This window comes from Diabrotica virgifera, chromosome 6 (genome assembly GCF_917563875.1).
Source record: "Diabrotica virgifera virgifera chromosome 6, PGI_DIABVI_V3a".
NCBI classification, from domain to species: Eukaryota; Metazoa; Arthropoda; class Insecta; order Coleoptera; family Chrysomelidae; genus Diabrotica; species Diabrotica virgifera.
In genome coordinates this window covers 11,325,040-11,345,756 of record NC_065448.1, presented here as the reverse complement: position 1 = coordinate 11,345,756, position 20,717 = coordinate 11,325,040, and the positions used below count along the sequence as shown (strand labels likewise).

General features: G+C 32.1%; 1 protein-coding gene across 5 annotated transcripts in view; it reads left to right on the top strand.

Moving 5' to 3' along the window:
* Positions 1-20,717, top strand: part of LOC114332380 (uncharacterized) — a 141,138-nt gene that overhangs the window by 102,848 nt on the left and 17,573 nt on the right. The window contains exon 1 of one of the 5 annotated variants that reach the window (XM_028282193.2): positions 3,729-3,871. The exons of the other annotated variants lie outside the window; for them this stretch is intronic. The gene's annotated coding sequence lies outside the window, so the exon portion shown is untranslated. Of the gene's footprint in view, positions 1-3,728; positions 3,872-20,717 lie in introns of those variants that run through there. 5 annotated transcript variants of the gene reach the window in all.

Below are 20,717 nucleotides of genomic sequence, written 5' to 3'. Positions count from 1 at the left end.
CTAACGTGTGGTGACTGTCCGAAAACGTACATCGGTCAAACTGGCAGAACTTTTGACAAACGGATAGCAGAACACAAAAGGGCATTCAACAATAGAAAAACAGACACTTCTACATACGCACTTCACCTTCTAGATCATAATCATTCTTTCAATGAAGAGTTTCAAATTCTGCATATTCAAAATAAAGGCCTTAAGCTATCTTTTTTAGAATCTATGGAAATTAATAAACTGAAAAATACAGATATAATTCTGAATGACCAACTCGAGACAAACAGCTCCCCACTCCTCAACCTCTTCAGTTGAAGACTTAAAAAGGCAAACACATTGTAAACTATATCACTTGAGAAAGGCACTCTGCCGAAACAGCTGTAGTCACTTAGTTATAATAAATTCTGTGGAAGTATAGAAAACAAACGTTTTCAGTGTTTTATTATTAGAGGAAATAAATGTAAAAGGCAATACGTAAAATAAGAATTGCTAAAAAATTGGCAAGAATGATAAAGTGACATTCGTTCGCTGATGACATAGTACTGATAGCCAAAAGTAAATAAGAATTAAAAGAAATATGTATCTACTAAAAACACTAGAAGCGAAAGCGAGAAAGCAAGAGATATACATAAATGAAGAAAATACCAAATATATGGAATTGACAGAACGAGAATTCATAAAAGGACAATACCTGACAATAATTACAGAAGGAAAATATGTAAATTCGAAGAAGTAGAAAGATTTCAGTTCCTAGGAGCAACATTCATTAGAAATCCAAATATGACAGAAGAAATCCAAGGAGTTATGGCTGGTAATCGTTGTATATTTGTATCTTTGCACCTAAATTAGTTTTTAAGAAGTAAAAACATATCTAGAAGGCTAAGGTAAGAATACATAAGACCTATACTTACGCCAGTGAAATACGGAAGATGAACAAATCCAAACAAGTCATGCTCAAATTGTAGGAAAGAAATGTCCTTAGGAAAATATTTGAAGAAAAGCTGTGGAATGGAATGTGGATAAAAGACCAAATATAAAACTATAGAGATATAGTCTCTATAAATATATATAATAGAGATGATTTATGGATAACCGAATATCGTAGGGATCGTAAAATCACAAACACTGAGATGGTTCGGACATATCCAAAGGATGTCGAACAGGAGACTACTCTAAAGGATTCTAACGAGAGGAATATGAGTAAACAAGAAGAAAGGTAGGCTTAAAATCCGGTCGAAGAAGGATGTTGAAAAAGACAGAAGAACTTAAAATACCAAATTGGGAAAATAAAGCAGCAAATAGGAAAGAATGGAAAATAATAGTAAACCAAGCCATGAGCCTGGTAGGCCTGAAGAACTAACTAAATTAAATTACCTGTGTAAAGTTGGTACCCCTAGAAACGTTACTGAATGAAACTGTATCTACTTTTTAAAATATCATCAGTAACAATTTAGATTCGAATAGAACTGCTCATTGATCTTCTTGATCAGACTGTAGTACAAAGTACCTTCAGCTTTTTGGTATTATAAAAAAATGTAGTAGATACTGTATAATTTAGTGTAGTTCGTCGAATGTTATGTTTGGTCACAATTACTGTATGGTGGAGAAGCTTGGACTATGAAAGCCTAATCCGTAAAATAATTTGAGGTATTCGAAATGTGGCTATACAGGGTGAGGCAGGTAAAGGTCCTATTAGAAATATCTCGAGAAATAAAGGCAACAGACCCATGAAAATTGGCATGAAGGGGTTTTGAAGAGTGATCTATTTAATGAAAATATTTTCATCTATTTGCTACTTCCGGTTATACCAGAAGTTGCTTATAACTTCGTTTTTTTAAATGGGACACCCTGTATATTTTTACATTTTTGCATTCTACTCGAAGTCTTATTTCTTAAAATATGAGGTTTTGTATTGTTATACAGGGTAGTTTAAAAGATAATTACGGTTTTTTATTAATTTCCTAGCAACTTTCGCACCCTGTAGAATTGGAGTAGTTTGACATCAAAAACTTTATTTATGTTCAAAGGATTTTTAATATAGTCTCCTATTGTCAGAAATTATTAGTATAGCTAATTGTTAAATTTTAGTATACAGGGTTGGTCGAAACTCAGAATGAGTATTTTCTGAGTTTTCTTAAATGGAACACCCTGTATTTTAGTATTGTAATAAAATGATATTTATGTTACTTTTTTTTTCTTAGGCATTCCCTTTACCTAACTGCTTTAATTTGTGCTTAATTGTTAATCGCACCAACAACCTTAACTACGCAAGTATTTTGATAGCTCAACCAATATTGGGAATTTTAACGATCAGTCTAGATTAATATGTATTTATTTCCGAAAAATTATTTGTGACTGAATATTTTCAAGGCCAACCTAATAAAATGTCACGTATTTTTTGTTGCAATTAATGTTTGGTTTGAATTACCAATAACTCACAAATTAAAGCAGTTAGGTATAGGGAATGCTTATAAAATACAAAAGTACCATAAAATATCATTTCATTACAATACTAAAATACAGGGTGTTCCATTTAAGAAAACTCAGAAAATATTCATTCCGTATTTTGTCCAATCCTGTATACTAAAATTCAATATATGGCTATACTAATAATGTTTAACAATAGTAGACTATTATGAAGATCATCTGAACGTAAATAGACTTTTTGATGTCAAAGTACTATAATTCTACAGGGTGTGAAAGTTGCTACGAAATTAATAAAAACACGTAATTATCTTTTAAACTACCCTGTATAATAATATAAAACCTCATATATTAAGAAAGGAGACATCGAGGAAAATCCAAAAATGTAAAAATATACAGGGTGTCTCATTAAAAAAAACGAAGTTATAAGCAACTTCCGGTATAACCGGAAGTCGAAAATTGATGAAAATATTTTCATTAAATAGATCACTCTTCAAAACCCCTTCGTTCCAATTTTCATGATTCTGTTGCCTTTAGTTCTCGAGATATTTCTAATAGGTCCTTTATCTGCCTCACCCTATACGAGTATAGGCGTGCATTCAGAAAATTCCTTGGACTGTAAAAGCCTCAAACCAAAAAGTGTTAAGACGAATTGGACATGGCAGAAAGCTTATGAACAAAATCAAAATAAAAAAAACATCGTATCTGGGCCACATACATACTTCGAAACGATAAAAAATACTCTTTGCTACACGCCATCATGCAAGGAAGAGTAGAGGGAGAAAAGACTTGGGAAGAAAGAAGAAATCTTGGCTGAAGAATATCAAACTCAGTGTCGAACAGATATTTCACGTTGCAAAAGATAGGGAAGTGTTTAAAAAAGTGATTCCAACCTTCGTTAGAATAGAAGAAGAATAAGTTTAATAGTACTCTAACTTTTAAGCCCTTTACTTTAGAGACCTATTAACCTAAATAAACAAATAATTTATGTCAAAAAACACTTCCACGACCCACAGCAATGTTATAATTTGTGAATAATGTGAAGTTAATGTGACATGTGACTTTTTTTAACGAGAACCCACCCTGTACCTCTTCGATTTTGGGAGGTCGTCGATAACGACGAATTAGAACAATAAATAATTCAGGCACAGGCAGAGGACCGAACATGAGCGACAACCAATCTTAATGATTGTTAATAACACACACTTTAAAACCAATTGATTACGTATGCCTGGTATGACTGCTGCTGATACGGTGATACGAGAACGATAATAATAATATGATGCATCGGAAAATGACCTTCGTGTCTAAATCATCGTGAACCAACTGTACCTTAAACTGTTTCAAAAGTCTACCTACAAAACTATTCCGCGTATAGAAATTGCTTGTTTTTGTTCAAAATGTGCAAGGTGAGAGTGCAAGGATCGTGGAATTATATCAGTAGTCGGTGAGGTGCGGGGTAAGAAAATTTAAGTATTGTCAAAGAATCTGTATTTTTTATGCGATAATTGAACGAACAGAAAAAAATTTCTACCACGAAATGACTTTACCAGATATGTGCGTCTATAAAACTTAACAATTTCCGTTATTATTCATCTTCATATACCCTCGCACCCATTACATGTATCAGACTGATACCTATATTTTAGCTCCTAATCTACTTTCTCCAAGCTTCCCAATTTAGCCAAACTAACTGTTCCTTTCATCAACTAGCCTCAATCTTCTTGGATACCAAATTTGTATTATTTTTGTTTTAAAAATGTTTATATTTAAACCTACATTTTTTGTAGCCATAATAGGGCAGTCAATGAGAGCAAGAACAGGTTATTACCTCCGAATTCTATCCTACTGCATGGATTTTAATGAAATTTTAGGAATAGCCTGAAAATATCTCCTTATTCAAAGTCTCCCCTTTGCCTATGTGTGCTTTTGTCTTGGGGGCGGTTCCCACCCCTTCTCGGGGGTGGAAAATTTTTTGGTTAAACAACTACGGAATTTGATAGAGAACCCAATTCTAAGCAAAAATTGTTCTATAATTTTTTTTTCGAAAACTCTTTCAACTTTTAACTTTTTGAGTTATTCGTGGTTGAAAATTGGCCATTTTCACTAGTAATACCACTAGAGGTCAAATTATTTCCGGAAATTTTTTTGAGATCATGAATATTTTGAAAATTTCCCGAGTCGCAGACGAGGGAAATTTTCTAAAAATATTCATGATCAAAAAAAAATTTCCGGATATTAATTTGACTTCGCGTGGTATTCGGTAAGAAAATTCCACACCAAATTTGCATTTGAAAATCCAAAGCTGCATGAACAGATTAATAGCGCGCCATAGCTTTGTCAGCAATTATTTAGGCTTTCAAATTCGTAATTTCTACTCATTGTAGTTGCATGGGAATACCATTTCAAGATAGAAAATAGTATATTCTTCAATTTTACATAAGTTTTGAGTAACTACAAGTGATAGAAAATGAATCAAAACTAAATTATGTAAACAAATAAAAACCAGTCTGTCAAAAATGTTCTGTTATTGTAAACGTCAAAAAATTTCCACTATAATTCGCTGTTGGGTACCCCACGAGCAAAAAATTTCCGATAAAATACCTCCGTTGCCATGGTGATCTGTCAAAATAACGTATTTTGATTGGTTCAAAATTACAGGTGTGGAATTTTCACTAGTAATACCACTAGAAGTCAAATTATTTCCGGAAAATTTTTTGAGATCATGAATATTTTGAAAATTTCCCGAGTCGCAGACGAGGGAAATTTTCTAAAAATATTCATGATCAAAAAAAATTTTCCGGATATTAATTTGACTTCGCGTGGTATTCGGTAAGAAAATTCCACACCAAATTTGCATTTGAAAATCCAAAGCTGCATGAACAGATTAATAGCGCGCCATAGCTTTGTCAGCAATTATTTAGGCTTTCAAATTCGTAATTTCTACTCATTGTAGTTGCATGGGAATACCATTTCAAGATAGAAAATAGTATATTCTTCAATTTTACATAAGTTTTGAGTAACTACAAGTGATAGAAAATGAATCAAAACTAAATTATGTAAACAAATAAAAACCAGTCTGTCAAAAATGTTCTGTTATTGTAAACGTCAAAAAATTTCCACTATAATTCGCTGTTGGGTACCCCACGAGCAAAAAATGTCCGATAAAACACCTCCGTTGCCATGGTGATCTGTCAAAATAACGTATTTTGATTGGTTCAAAATTACAGGTGTGGAATTTTCATTGAAATATAACACCTTTTCAAACGGTTTTTTTGCGAATACCTTAAAAGCAATGCATCTAACTAAAAAATTGTACAAAACATTTTTGTAGCTCATAAAAAAACAAAGAGATTCGTTCCTTCTTCAATCTTCTAGTTATAACACAAAAGAGTTTGTTTTTTTGGTGCATGCTCAAATAGGTCTGGATCCCGCGTATGAAAAAAAAGTTGATTAATAGCAAGCTGAAAATTTGTTAATAGCTTAAGGGTGTCTAGTCGGATAAACTTTGATATATGGGAACACTGGAACAGGGGCAGTTTTAATTGTGGAACAGGTTAAAAATTTTAAACGGTCACACCACGAAAACGGCACATTTATTTTGTCCGACAGAACAGACTTAAACTCTCCGAACAGAGATTAAACTCTCATGCAAAAATCAGAGTGCTATTTATCACCTGTCATAATTCCTGTCATTTGACATATTCTACATGTTCCACTCATTAAAACGCCCGTTTGGTGATAACTAGCAGTCTGATTTTTGCATGAGACTTTAATCTCTGCTCGAAGAGTTTAAGTCTGTTCTGTCGGACAAAATAAATGTGCCGTTTTCGTGGTGTGACCGTTCCAAATTTTTAACCTGTTCCACAATTAAAACTTCCCCTGTTTCAGTGTTCCCATATATCAAAGTTTGTCCGACTAGACACCCTTAAGCTATTAAAAAATTTTCAGCTTGCTATTAATCAACTTTTTTTTCATACGCGGGATCCAGACCTAAAATCAGTGTATTCAACTTGAAATAACAGAGAAACGGTCGATTTTAGATGTATAATGCTACCAATACCTTTTATTGTGCTTGAAAAGTCCTTTCAAATAAGCAATATTAAATGTCGATTACATTCAAACTAAGCGAGATATGCTGCAAAAAATTGATGACTAACGAATTTTAAGAAAAAAATTGAGAAGTATATTTAACCCCTCATCCACAAGAATTTAATTGCATCTTTTTCCTTCTACAATACATTTTACTACAGTGTTATTTTTATGTTCAAAAAGTTGAGCGGGTTTAAAATGAATGGTTTTTGAAAAAATAAGATAAAATTATAGAGCGCATATTCAAATTTTCTTAAAAATCTTCCTTTTTCTCCATGTAACTTGAAAATTATAAGAGATACTGTTATAAAAAATAAAATCAAAATGTTTATCTAGAAGAAACCTACATTTTTGTATGGCATCTTTTTTTTTGGCATCTCTTATCATTTTCGAATTACATGGAGAAATAGGAAGATTTTTAAGAAAATTTAAAAATGCGCGCAATAATTTGATCTTATTTTTTTCAAAAACCATTCATTTTAAATCCGCCCAAATTTTTGAACATAAAAAAACACTATAGTAAAATGTATTGTAGAAGGAAAACGATGCATTTAAATTCTTGTGGATGAGGGATAAAATATACTTCTCATTTTTTTCTTAAAATACGTTAGTCATCAAATTTTTTACAGTTTATCTCGCATAGTTTGAATGTAATCGACATTTAATATTGCTTATTTTAAAGGTCTTTTCAAGCACAACAAAAGTTATTGGTAGCATTATACACCTAAAATCGACCGTTTCTCTGTTATTTCAAGTTAAATACACTGATTTGAGCATGCACCAAGAAAACAAGTTTTTTTCACTTACCATATCTCTTTTTGTGTAACTAGAAGATTCATAAAGGAAAGAATCTCTTTGTTATTTTATAAGCTACAAAAATGTTTTATATGGTTTTTTTAGTTAGATGCATAGTTTTTAAGGTATTCGCGCAAAAAACCGTTTGAAAAGGTGTTATGTTTCAATAAAAATGGCAAATTTTCAACCAGAAATAACTCGAAAAGTATTGAGTTTTCGAAAAAAAAAACATTATAGAACAGTTTTTGTTTAGTATTAGATTCTCTAGCAACTTCCGTAGTTATTTAAGCAAAAAATTTTCCACCCCCGAGAAGGGGTGGGAACCGCCCCCAAGACAAAAACCCACACATCGGCATAGGGTAGACTTTGTTTCTTGGGCTATTCCCTACTTACTGTGAAAATATCATGTAAATCGATATAGTAGGATGGAATTCGGAGCCACATACCCTCATTGACTGCCCTATAACGAATTCATGTACCATCTCTCTTGCCATTTCTATATCCCCGTCTCTTAGTCATAATAGCTGAGGATCTAGGAACTGGGAACTGTTCTTTTAGCTTCTGTCATTTTCAATTCTACGGGTAGTTTATGAAAGAAGGTTTATTTTATCAATATTATGTATTTAAAAAAATGAAAGAAAGAAAAACACTTTTAAACATTGCAAAATCATTTTGCAAAAGTATTTTTGATTTTTTGCCTATAAACATTTATAATAACTTTTTAACCATTGCCTGTAGGAAATGGTTTTTTTATTTTAGAAAGCTTGCATTTTCTCATTTTGTACTTTTGCGTACATTACAAATATGCATTATTTAAATAAATAAATTCTTAAAAAATCAATATAATTTGTATAATTTTTTTCATTCCTTTTTAGGTAATTTTCATTTTAAAACATATATATTTATGAGTAATATTTATACTTCTTCAATAAAATGCGCGTATAATTTATTTATACTTAATAGATTTTATGAACAATACAAATTATCATATGTATTCATAACTAATTAATTACATATTTCTAAAAATAGTATTGGTTTATGTATGACTTTGGAAATAAAAAATATTAAACAAACTAGTATTGATTTCCTGCTAAACGTGCTATTAGATGAATGAAAAACTGAAGTTACAAAAGTTACATTTGCAGGAGATTTTTCAATGTTAGTATTTAAATTTTTTATATTATTTTATTAGAAAATTCTACATTATAAGGAAATTACAATGTTTTATAATTAGTATTATTAAATTATATTCATGTAATTTACAAAATTATTTTGAAATATTTAAAATTGTTGTTGAAATAAAATTGTCAGATTGACGTGAAATTTCACCAGTTTTCTTCTTTTTGGTTCTGTCATTTTTTCATATAGGACATTTTTTTAGGAATGGGAATTTGTTCATATTTTAATTTTGTAACTAATACATTATTGAGAATATTACAAAAATATAACTGTTTTATAAACAAAAAAAAAGACGACTCAAGCAAAACTGATTACCGCATTGTAAAACTCTTATCTGTTGCAGGTACAGATCTTTTTTGAATTACACAAATACACCTAATAAAGATAAATAGCATTAGTTGATAAACTGAAAATACAAAGAAATTCCTTGAAAGTATTTGTTTGTTTGGCCTATTTTTATTGTTTCGAGCGAGCATTTTGAAAGCCATAAATTTGTGATAACTTCGATAAGAAAGGCATTGGAATATCTAGTGGTTTGTGGGCCAGTAGCATTTTAGAGAGTGCATAGTAAATTCAACACAGGGCCACGACTCAATTAAAAATTTTTTCGATGACTCATGAATTCTTCTTCTTTCGGTGGCATGTTCAGTCCTCCTAACATTGGCAATTACATTGGCTAGCTGTTCACGGTCTTCAGCAAATCGGAATCGTTGTTGTAGGGCACTGCGTATTCCTGTCTAATCGCAAATGTTCTTGAGCCATGACATCTGCTTATCATGAGCCATTCCAATTCCTCTGCGGATGTTTTTCTAATTATACAGGCCAGCTACTTCACGAACTGTTCATATTGAACATGTCATATTTCTAGTTCTTCTATTTCCGAACATCGCGCATCGTTATAAAGAAATAAAGAAAAGAAAGAAAGAAATAAATCAGAAAGTATCTATTATACAGGCTGTCCCGAAAAGATTGGTCATAAATTTTAGTACAGTTTCTGGGGTCAACAATAGGTTGATTGAACCTCACTTACCTATATACAATAGTGTACACAAAAAAGTTACAGCCCTTTCAAGTTACAAAATGAAAATCGATTTTTTTTTCATATATCTAAAACTCTTAGATTTTTTATTGAAAATGGACCATTCTTATCACAGGAACATCATAAAAAAACAACAGTGAAATTTGTAAAGCCCCATAAAAATTTTATGGGGCTTTGTTCCCTTAAACCCCCAAACTTTTGTGTACGTTCCAATTAAATTATTACTGTAGTACCATTAGTTAAACACACTATTTTAAAAAAAATTGCCTCTTAGTATTTTTTCGATAAGGCAGTTTTTATCGACATGCGGCTTCTTTTTTAATATGTTTACTTACATAAAAAATGTATGGGGGTTTCGTTCCATTCAACCCCCCAAACGATTGTGTACGTTTCAATTAAACTATTATTATAGTACCATTTAAACACAGTGTTTTTAAAACTTTTTTGCCTCTTGTTTAATATGGTTCAAAATATACATAAAAATGTAAATTATAAGTAAATTTTCATATGATTACCAGCTATCTATAATCGTACTTAACCATATACAAGAATCGGTCATTTCAGAAACAACATGAGTCAATTTTTGGCAATATTGACATTTCTTCTTTCATTCTAAGCAGAAATGACATGAGTCTCGACTTGCTGTAATAAACTACAGCTTAATATAAATACCTATTCCATTCGAAAACCACATGAGTCAACGACTGATATTGTTTCTGCGGGGAAAAAGAAAGATTATTTTTTGAAGATATTATGCAGTGGCCTAACACTGATGCAATTAATGATTATTAATGCTTATACTTTGTTTGAGAGACAATAAAATTTCCAAAAAAAAATATTTTTTATTTCCGTTCTGAAACAACATAGGACACTTTTTTTAAAACCATAATATGAGTTAAGAAAAAACAATTTTTCCAAAAAAATATGTAATGCATAGGGGAAACAGGATAGGGAAATATTATTGCAACAATTAATTTTAAAGCAGTTTTTCTAACAGCGCTTTAATACAATTTTTTGTGATTTATTCAAAACTGTTGTTTCTGAAATGACCGATTAAAAATATGTGGTGGATTTGACAAATATTCAAAATATCTTGATAAAATCTGGCTTTTCGAGAAAGTACTAAGAAGCAAAAAAGTTTTAAAAACATTGGGGTTAACTAATAGTACTACAATAATAATTTAATAGGAATATACACAAAAGTTTAGAGGGTTTAAGGAAACAAAACACCAATAAATTTTTTATGGGGTGCACAAATTTCACTTTAATTTTTTTTAAGATGTTCCTGCCATAGGAATGCCACATGTCCATTTTCAATAAAAAATCTCTAATAGTTTTCGATATATTGGAAAAAATTGATTTTCATTTTGTAACTTCAAAGGGCTATAACTTTTTTTATATGCACATTTGTACTAAGGTAAGTTAGGTTCAATCAACTTATTTTTGACCCCAGAATCTGTGTTATAATTTATGACCAATCTTTTCGGGACATCCTTAGGATTATTTTGGTTTTGTACGTTTTTGTGCAATGTGGCATTAAAACAAAGTTAATTAATTGAAAAATGTCCTATGTAGCAAAGATTTAACATTAGCACTTAAAGTACGCCTAAAAAAATATTACGTAAACAGTGTACTATACTATGGAGTGGAATCATGGACGTTAAATCTAGAGACAAGAATTATGAGGGTTTCCTGGGTAGATAGAGTTACGAACAATGAAGTACTGAGAAGAATAGGTAAAGAGAAGGAAGTTGAACTTACAATTAAAGAAAGAAAGCTACAGTATCTCGGACATGTGATGCGGGGCCAGAAGTATGGCATCCTGCGACTCATAATGCCAGGAAAGATCGATGGCAGAAGAACCATCGGAAGGAGACGAACTTCATGGCTGAAGAACCTGAGAGAATGCATTGGATGCAGCTCAAAACAACTATTTAGAGCTACTGCCTCAAAAATTAAAATAGCTATGATGATTGCCAACCTCCGTAGCGGAGATGGCATCTGAAGAAGAAGAATTGATTGCTGGAAGGTCAGATAAGAGAGGAAGTGGTGGGAGTTTAAATATTTGAGCATCACACTTTCTAGCTACGGAAAGCTCGAAACAAAAGTGGAAGATCAAGTGAACAGAGCAAACAGCCGCAGGTTGCCTGAATGAAACAATATGGAGGAATTAATATATTATTAGGAAAGAGATGAAAGGCAAAATTTACGAAACGGTTATCAAACCAATAATAACATACGAGGCCCAAACATGGTCCGATTTAAACAGAATGATAGAAACAGCAGAGTTGAAAATCTTGATAGTAGGATTCTATGAGAGAGTGAGAAGTAAATATATGACAAAAATTACAAAGTGGAGAACATGGAGGACTGGGTAAGAAAGAGAAGAGTAGAATGGAACAATCATATAAGCAGAATGGCAAAAAATAGAGTAGTAAAGACAGCGAAAGACGGTTCCCCAATAGGAAGACGCAGTGGCGTGCGGTGACATTTTCGGAAGAGGAAGCGATTAAATAAGGGTTTAACACATATTTTCTTACGAGGGTCGAGATCAAAACATATACCTACTTAATAGGTGTATACCTAATGTATTACCTGTTAACTTATATCGACTAAAAACAAGAACTACAAAAAATTAGGTATAGTGTTTAACCCAGTCTGAGAGACATGCACACGCCTTGAGAATGAGATTCGGGTGATACAAATTCATTGAGGCAAGGAGGATTTACTCTTATAAGCGGGCGTCACTCCATCCCGCCCCAATGCTTCATACTATCCACTTTCCCTCCGATAGCACTCTGATGCGCTATATGGGCTCTCTATCAGCAAAGTGCTTATTATGTGGGAGTCCTGGATACAAGGACTCACAAACGAAATCCTACCCCGATCAATGCAGGTTAGCGACTCTAGTGACTTAGTATATCGTATATCTAGTGATTTATCATCGATCTGTACTGCTTGCTCAGGGTCGAGTCCCTGCTCCAGGCTTGGTTTCTTTAAACTTAAAAAGAAGAGTTCTATTCAAAATTGTTTTTATATTCCGATTTCGAATCACCTTCCATAACACACGACTTTCAACAATATGACACTTATTTACTTATACTTGAGTCCTATTCTCTTATCAACCAATGCAAATTTTTTGTCGATAACATCGTCGTAAAATTTTGGATTTTCTGATAATTGTTTAATAAATGCACTCTTTTTCAATGGATAATAGGGCTAACTTGGAAAGTCTGTTTTCACTTGTAAAATTTATTGTAAAACTTTTGATGCGTTTTAATACTGAAAAACTTCGTTCAACTGATGCACTTGTAGCTGAGATAGTTAGTACCTACTACTTAATTCACACAACTTGCCCACTTCACACAGATACTGATTTAAACCAGTAGTATTCAAAAAATTCAACCCATTCCTAAGTATTTCTTTATCACTAATTTCAGGTGTTTTATAAATGACATTTAACTGAGAATGCAAAGCTAGATTATAAAAAAAAATCATAATTTAATCGTACTGAATTAAATAGGTACATACCTCTGTGGGAGATTTTAATGAATTATAATTAGACATATTACAATTACATAATTCTACATATTTTTATTTCTTTAAAATTTTCAAAGTGATAATTCATTTGTTGTAGAATATTATCAAAATTTCGATGTATAATCGTCGATAGGTCTCTCTTTCGCCGACAATATCAATCATCATTATTTTTCTTTTAGGTTTGAAGCCCATATTTTCAGCTTTATCCCAAATATTTTTAAACAGCTCATTTTTTTAATCATCATAAGTCATCAAATTGTCTTATACAAAATGCAATGTCACTTGACTTCGTCTGTAAAATGTCGTAGGTACTATAAAATATCAGTAAAAGGAAAAATCTCAAAATGTCAAATAAAATATTAGTAATAATATTAAGCAAAAAATTGAAATCGAGCCATTTGTACCTAAATACCTACCCCTTATAGCAGCAGTAACAGACTCCGATCTCGTTTTCGAATCGGAAGCGGTCGGACGAGCGCTTCCAGGCGTATCAAAATTCGCGTGAAAGTAACATGACTAGCGAGTGAGGTTATTAAACCCTGACCAATTTTTGAACGGGACAAATGCATGACAAGCAGCGATTTTGAGATGCGCTTCCGTCAGGACCGGACTGAATCGTTGAATTGTGTGCTTATTTGAGACCGTTCGTATGCGATCAAATTTTAATAATGTTTCAATGCCTATAAATACTAATTAATAATATATGTATTTTCTTATATGGAAGTATAGGGAAGCACCGCTTCCCCCGCTTCCATGGACCGCACGCCTCTGGGAAGACGATCAATGGGAAAACCACGAAAACGATGGAACGACAACTTACTGGAGGTATATTAAAAGATAGATTCATGTTTACGTAAAAAATAAGAATAAGAATTAATTAAATAAGAATGTCATATAAATGACATACGAACTTTTTCGAGGTCAATACATCCTTCCGCTGTTTGTTTACTACATTATTCATTATTAAAAATAGTTTATTCTCCACAGGCTACACAAAACACTAAGAATAATTTAAAAAACAAAAAGACCACCCACCCAGTACCGTCTTACGTAAAGTTTCAATTATTTTCTCGAGATAAGATAAAAGTTACAAAAACAAATAATGAGCAATAACGAATGTGGCGGGTTATGGCCTATTATTGGAGATAGGTGCAGGTAAAATGGAAGTTAATGTACCATTCATGTAACGTATATTTTCAGCATTGATATTGTATCTTATGTAAATACTTGAAAGATCAGTGGCGGATCTAGACATTTGTCTTGGGAGAGGGAATTTGCCTTAGGGGGAACTTCCAATGACAGACCAACCAAAAGACAAAAAGGATAAACCCAAACTACATAAAAGAAATACCTAAATAATAACTTATATGCATTGGTAGGTACTAATACACTTTAGAAGACCAAAAATAATCATTTTTTTCAAGAATTTTTTTCTCAGAACCTTTATTAACAATGAACATAAAACTTTTTACATATTAATATCTAACTCTTAGAGAGTACAAAAAATATATCTTTTTTCACTTACGCACGTCCACTAATATTTTAGAGGCCTCGAAAAATGATGGCGGACAGTTAATCTCAGGATTGGGATATCTGAAACAAAACAATCTTACTGCATTTGAAAAAGGAAGGTTTCTTACGTGACAATTACCACAATTTGACAAAAAATAAAAAATAAATATTTTTAGCCATGCAAAACTGAAGACAAACGTGCGATTTTTTTCAAATTTTCGTAAAATCTTTTTTTTGCGGAATTTTTCACTTTTTCAAATGCCGTACGATTTTTTTGTTTCAGATATCCCAATCCTGAGATTATCAACTGTCCGCCATCGGAAGTACTTTTTTTCGAGGCCTCGACTTTGGCGCCCTCTACAATATTAGTGTACGTGCAACGTGCATAAATGAAAAAGATATATTTTTTATAAAATTTTTAAAATCAGAAAATAGCTTCAGAACAATATTATATTTTTTATAAGCTCTAAGAGTTAGATATTAATACGTAAAAAGTTTTATGTTCATTTCTAATAAGGGTTCTGAGAAAAAAAATCATGAAAAATGCTTATTTTTGTTCTTCTAAAGTGTATTAGTACCTTAGTTCCCTTAATTTTCCTAATTAGCCTATTTATTCGGTTGAATGTGTCTGTCTATGGCTCAAGTTTCATGTCACCTAATATATTTTTATGTTTCAACAGTTTTTTCTGTAATTTTGAACCTTGTTAGGGGGGCATGATTTCCCCTTTTTCCCTTCCAGTAGATCCGTCACTGTGAAAGAGTCGACGGCTATTAGAAGAATTGATAAATGATTGCGTATAAATCGAAGAGGTCAATTAGTGACAATAATATGGTAATTAAAAACAAACTATGATAGTAGTCCAGGCGGTCTGTTCTAAAACATCCTTATTTGGGTAATCAGGATATGATCGTATTTTTTATTTAATCGCTTCCAAATATTATTAGTAATGATAATTTCACTATTAGACCACTCATCAGCGGTAAAAAACTGCAAAACCGTCGAATTTTTTAACCTTTAAAGAATGGCTATTTTCGAAGAACCTCGAAATAAAGAACTTTTAATCTCAAATAATTCGAATGTGGTGCAATTTTTTGGGAACACTTTACATCTTTATTTTTCAAATAAGCTGTAACGAAAGTTTTTTGCATAAGAACTGACTGATTTATGACGAAAATAAAGTCGCTCCTGCTTTTTTCTTTTCGAAATGTACAAGTTAAACCCTCGTCGTTACAATCCTAATAAAAATGAATAGCTTCCCACTTGAAATTAATTTTATTAAGATATAATTAATACGAAAATGACATTATTATAATTTAAAAAAAGTGCATTTTTCTTAAATAAACGTAAAAGTATTCATGATACAAAAACAAAATAAATTAAAATTTTCAGTAAAAGAAAATCTACAATTAATATTTGAAACATTTTTTCATATTACGAATACTTTTAGATTCATTTAAGAAAAATGCACTTAAAAAAAATTTAAAATCTCATTTTTGATTTAATCAATTATTTTTTCTAAACTAAGTATTCCAAATCGGTCAAATTACATGGATCGTATCAATTATACCAAGTTAATTTCAAGTGGGAAACTATTTATTTTTATTAGGATTGTAACGACGAGTGTTTAATTTTTACATTTCAAAAAGAAAAAAGCAGAGAACGATTTTATTTTCATCGTAAGTCAGTCTGTTCTTATGCAAAAAACTTTGTGAGAGCTTATTTGAAAGGTTTTTTAATGAACTTTAAAAGATATTTGTTAAGTTTTCCCAAAAAATTGCACCAGATTCGAGTTATTTGAGATTAAAAGTTCTCCATTTCGATGATCTTCAAAAATAACCATCCTTTAAGGAGCAATAACTCAGTTGCTATTGGGTTTACATAGGTCTTTCGGACGCGAGTCTCTTTGTTTTTTTATTAGCTACAATTTTGTCCTTAATGATTTTTTCTATAAAATTAAATTTTTTTTAGTTATTCGTGAAAAACGTGATAACGTGACGTTATAAAACGTGAGTTTTTTCAATGAAAAATGCCTAGATTCAATCCCAAATATCTTAGAAAGCGTCAATTTTGCAAAAAAATTTTATAGAACAAAATTTACTCAGAATTAGTCGCTCTATTCACTCAGAATTAGATTAAAAAAATTTTCATCCCCTAGATGGGGTTGTTTTCACCCCAGGGCAAAAGCGCAGTTCGGCATAGGGTAGATTTTGGCAAAGGTTATAATTACTATCTAAATCCAAATTTTCAAGGAAATTGACGTTGGTTCTCAAAATTCCACGAGAAAATGGCTGTTGATTGGACTATATGTCGACACTTTAATAGGAAGGTTAAATCTTTAATTAAAAATTAAAAAAAATAGAAGTAATAATCCGGTCAACTTAGACATCAAAATGCTTGGCAAATAACAAAAATTGCCGGAGAGCCAAATTTTGGTGGAGAGCTAGGGTATACCATAACAAATAAAGTTTAAAAAGTCCCCATCCATCCCATGTGTGCGTCAAAATTTATTCGGGGTCAAAGGTCAAAATTTGAGATTTTTTGAATTTTTTTCGAAAACGGTAAGTTTTATCAAAAAAAAACCTCAAACCAAAGTTGTAGATCTTAACATTCTCTACAAAAATTGTCCTTACAATTTTTTTCCTAGGAGTTACCATTCCTGAGATATCGCGATTTTGAAAGTTACTTTATACATTATATGCACATATAAACCACGTATACATATGTGGCCCTTAAGACAAGTATAAATGCCTATTTGTGTCTCTTGTATATAGTATATTATACTATTCTGAAAATATTTCTTCAAAAGGTAATCAGTCCCAAACTGAATTTCCTCTATCCACGTGTCCTTGAAAAACATTTGGCTATAGGTACCATTGTTTAAAAAAGAACAGATTGTCTATTATAGGCAATGGCTACAGTATTGTCCGTAGGTCTGGTTCATAATATTATCTGTTTCTCTGGTATAAGTGTGATAAGTAAATGGGTTTACGGAATGCATGCAATGAATACTGTGTGTGAGGGGTTGCATGTTCTTGCTAATGTTCGAATGGACACAACAGATCAGCATGTAGATGCAAGTGACTCGCGGCTCATAAAAGATGCTAAAGATATTAAAAAACTTCTAGACTGGTTTTCATCACATGATCCTTTTCCTAAAATTAATAAAATCATATCTATTGCTTCTGGAGTTGTTGGTGATGATAAGATTAATTTCCATAAAGCTCGTAAAGTTGGGATTGCTTCAATGGCTAAAATGACAGGTGAAACATTTAATAATATAAAATTAAAACGCTCTGAAAAAGTACTCCCTCTTTTAGCTGCGAGTAGCACCGTGAAAGTTTACGAAGAAGAAGTAGCTATAGATCCTGTATTATTATTTCAACGCATGAGTATCACTGAAGCTTTTGAGGATGAGATTGAAAAATTTTTTGAGTATGAATTATCTCCTTACCCCTTATCACTTTTCGATGCAGCTGGAATGCGTAAAACAACAAAGTCAGCAATTTATGATTGCTTTGAATCAGTCAATACTGAGGTTGATCGTAGAAACGCTACTTACATTATTGATGGAGGGTACCTACTACATCACGTTGTGTGGGATCGAAAAGAAACCTTTAGCGTTATTTTTGATAAATATGTTCAGTATCTACGCAGACATTACGGGCTTACAGTGACAGTGGTATTTGACGGCTACAATGACTCGACAAAGAATATTAAAGCTGCAGAACAATGTCGTCGAACTACAAAATCATCATCGGGTTCCGAGATTATCTTTGATGAAAATATAACAGTTCCAGCGAATCAACAACAATTTTTCGCCAACATTAATAATAAATCTCGTTTCATTTCCATGTTAACTGACAAATTAACAGCTGCGAATATTGAAGTGAAGCAAGCTAAAAATGACGCAGATGTCCTTATAATTGAGACAGCAATTGAAAAATTTAAGGCAACAAACACAACAATTGTAGTTGGTGAAGATCTTGATTTGTTGGTACTGATTACTGCAAGGACTCCAGTAGATAAAGTTATTTATTTTCTGAAACCTGGAAGGGCTCAACAGCGAACAGAGATATATTCTTCGAATAGTTTATTGGCTTATCCCAAATGCCAAAAGTACATTTTATTTTTACATGCGATAACCGGCTGCGACACTACGTCCGCAATATACAGAAGGGGCAAAACGTCAGTACTTAAATTATTCGAAAAAAAAGATTTGACTGACTGCTGTAAAGTTTTTATAGAACTTGATTCTACACCGCAAACAATAATTACGGAAAAAATTCGCTTTCTTCTTGCGGTTTATGGAGCTCCAAAAAAAATTATTTGTCTTGATAAATACCGATACTTAACTTTTGTAAAAAATACGCGAAACAAGAAACAAGTACAACTATCATGTCTTCCTCCAACATCAGCATCTGCTTTTCAACATTTGTATCGAGTATATTATCAAGTTCAAACATGGCTAGGCAATGAACTGAATCCAGAAGACTGGGGTTGGAAATTAATAGATAATACTCTGGAACCGATTAAAACCTTACTCCCACCTGCTCCAGAAAAACTCCTTAACACTATTTTTTGCAATTGCAAAAAAGGTTGCAGTGCCAAATGCGGATGTAAAAAAGTTGGGTTGCTGTGTTCTCTAGTGTGTACCAACTGCCAAGGTCAGTCTTGCTCAAATGTCCAGTTTAGTAAAACAGAGGAAGACTCCTGTGATTTTAATGAAGAGACCAATGACTCAGTCACATTTGAACAATTTTTGAACATCCAGCAAGAGGAAGAGGAAGAAGATGAAATCGAAGAATACTTGACTGTTGAAGTAGACTTTCAAGAATATGAATCTGATTAAAATATCTAAAGAAATCAAAACAATAGTTAACCTAATAATCAATAGCAATATCAATAATCAATATCAATAATAAGGTAATATCTAGAACTTGACCGGTATTGTTTCCTTAAATTATCCTAAAATTGTCAAAACAGTTAGTGGAGTAGGCCTATAGGGGAAACCAAGGTAAAATAAACGCGCAGAGTACACTACCTCACAGGTGGTGTGTAAATGTGTGCATATATTCTTGTTCTAATGATCATTTTTCAGTGCGTCATTAATTATGACGTCATATACTGTATTGGGTGTGTCGAGACTTATTTCATGTAATTATTGACGAATCTGACAGATGCTAGAATCTTACTTAGCCATAGGTGAAAAGCTGGTGGAATTAAACTAATTAGTAATTTAGTATATTTGATTTTTACACAATATGTTAACATTTAGGTATTTTTTATAAAGGGGAATAAAATTAAAAAGTAAACAATATTGTTAATTAAATTTATAAATATGGAAACATTAAAAAATGACACAAAACTATCCATTAATTGTGTTTTTATCTCCTTCTCTAGGTGCTGTCTCCGCTTCAACAGTTGGCAGTCATCAGAGCGATCTTTATTTCTGAAACCGCGGCTCTAAATAATTCATTGTTATTACATCCAAACCAGTTCCTAAGGTTCTTCAGCCATGAGTTACATCTCCTTACTATAGATCTTTTTCTTGCATAATGACCTGGAGTATTAGATATACATCTCTCATCACATGTCCCATATATCTCAGTTTTCTTCTTATTTGTTAGTTCTTCTCGTTCCTTATGCGTAAGTCTCATTACCTCCACGTTGGCTATTCTATCTACTCATGAGATATTTAGCACTCTTCGGTACATCTCAAATGTCTCTAGTCTCCTCACGCCAATGACTAACTTTTAACGAACTAAATTCTAAACCAAAACACAAAAAAATGCACAAAGACGTTGTGAAACACAAGGGAAGTCGAATTCGAAATTTCAAAATGACAGGTACACAAAATACTGACCTGAATAATAACCGTCACTTGACTCTTTGACACTTCTAAAAAATGGCCAAAATGAACGAAGTTTTCGTCAAATGTTCGTAATACGTTTATTTGATTGGCTAGAAAAAACGCGCATTCTAAATATCAACGAATCAAACGTAGGTTAGGAATAGACAACTTATGTATATAACCATTGTAATGCTGCATTATTTTTGTGTTTAATCACGGAGCTACCGCTTTTTCCGTCTCATCTAACTTAATGCATTAGAGAGAAATCGAAAAACTGTGACGCACTGAAAAATGAT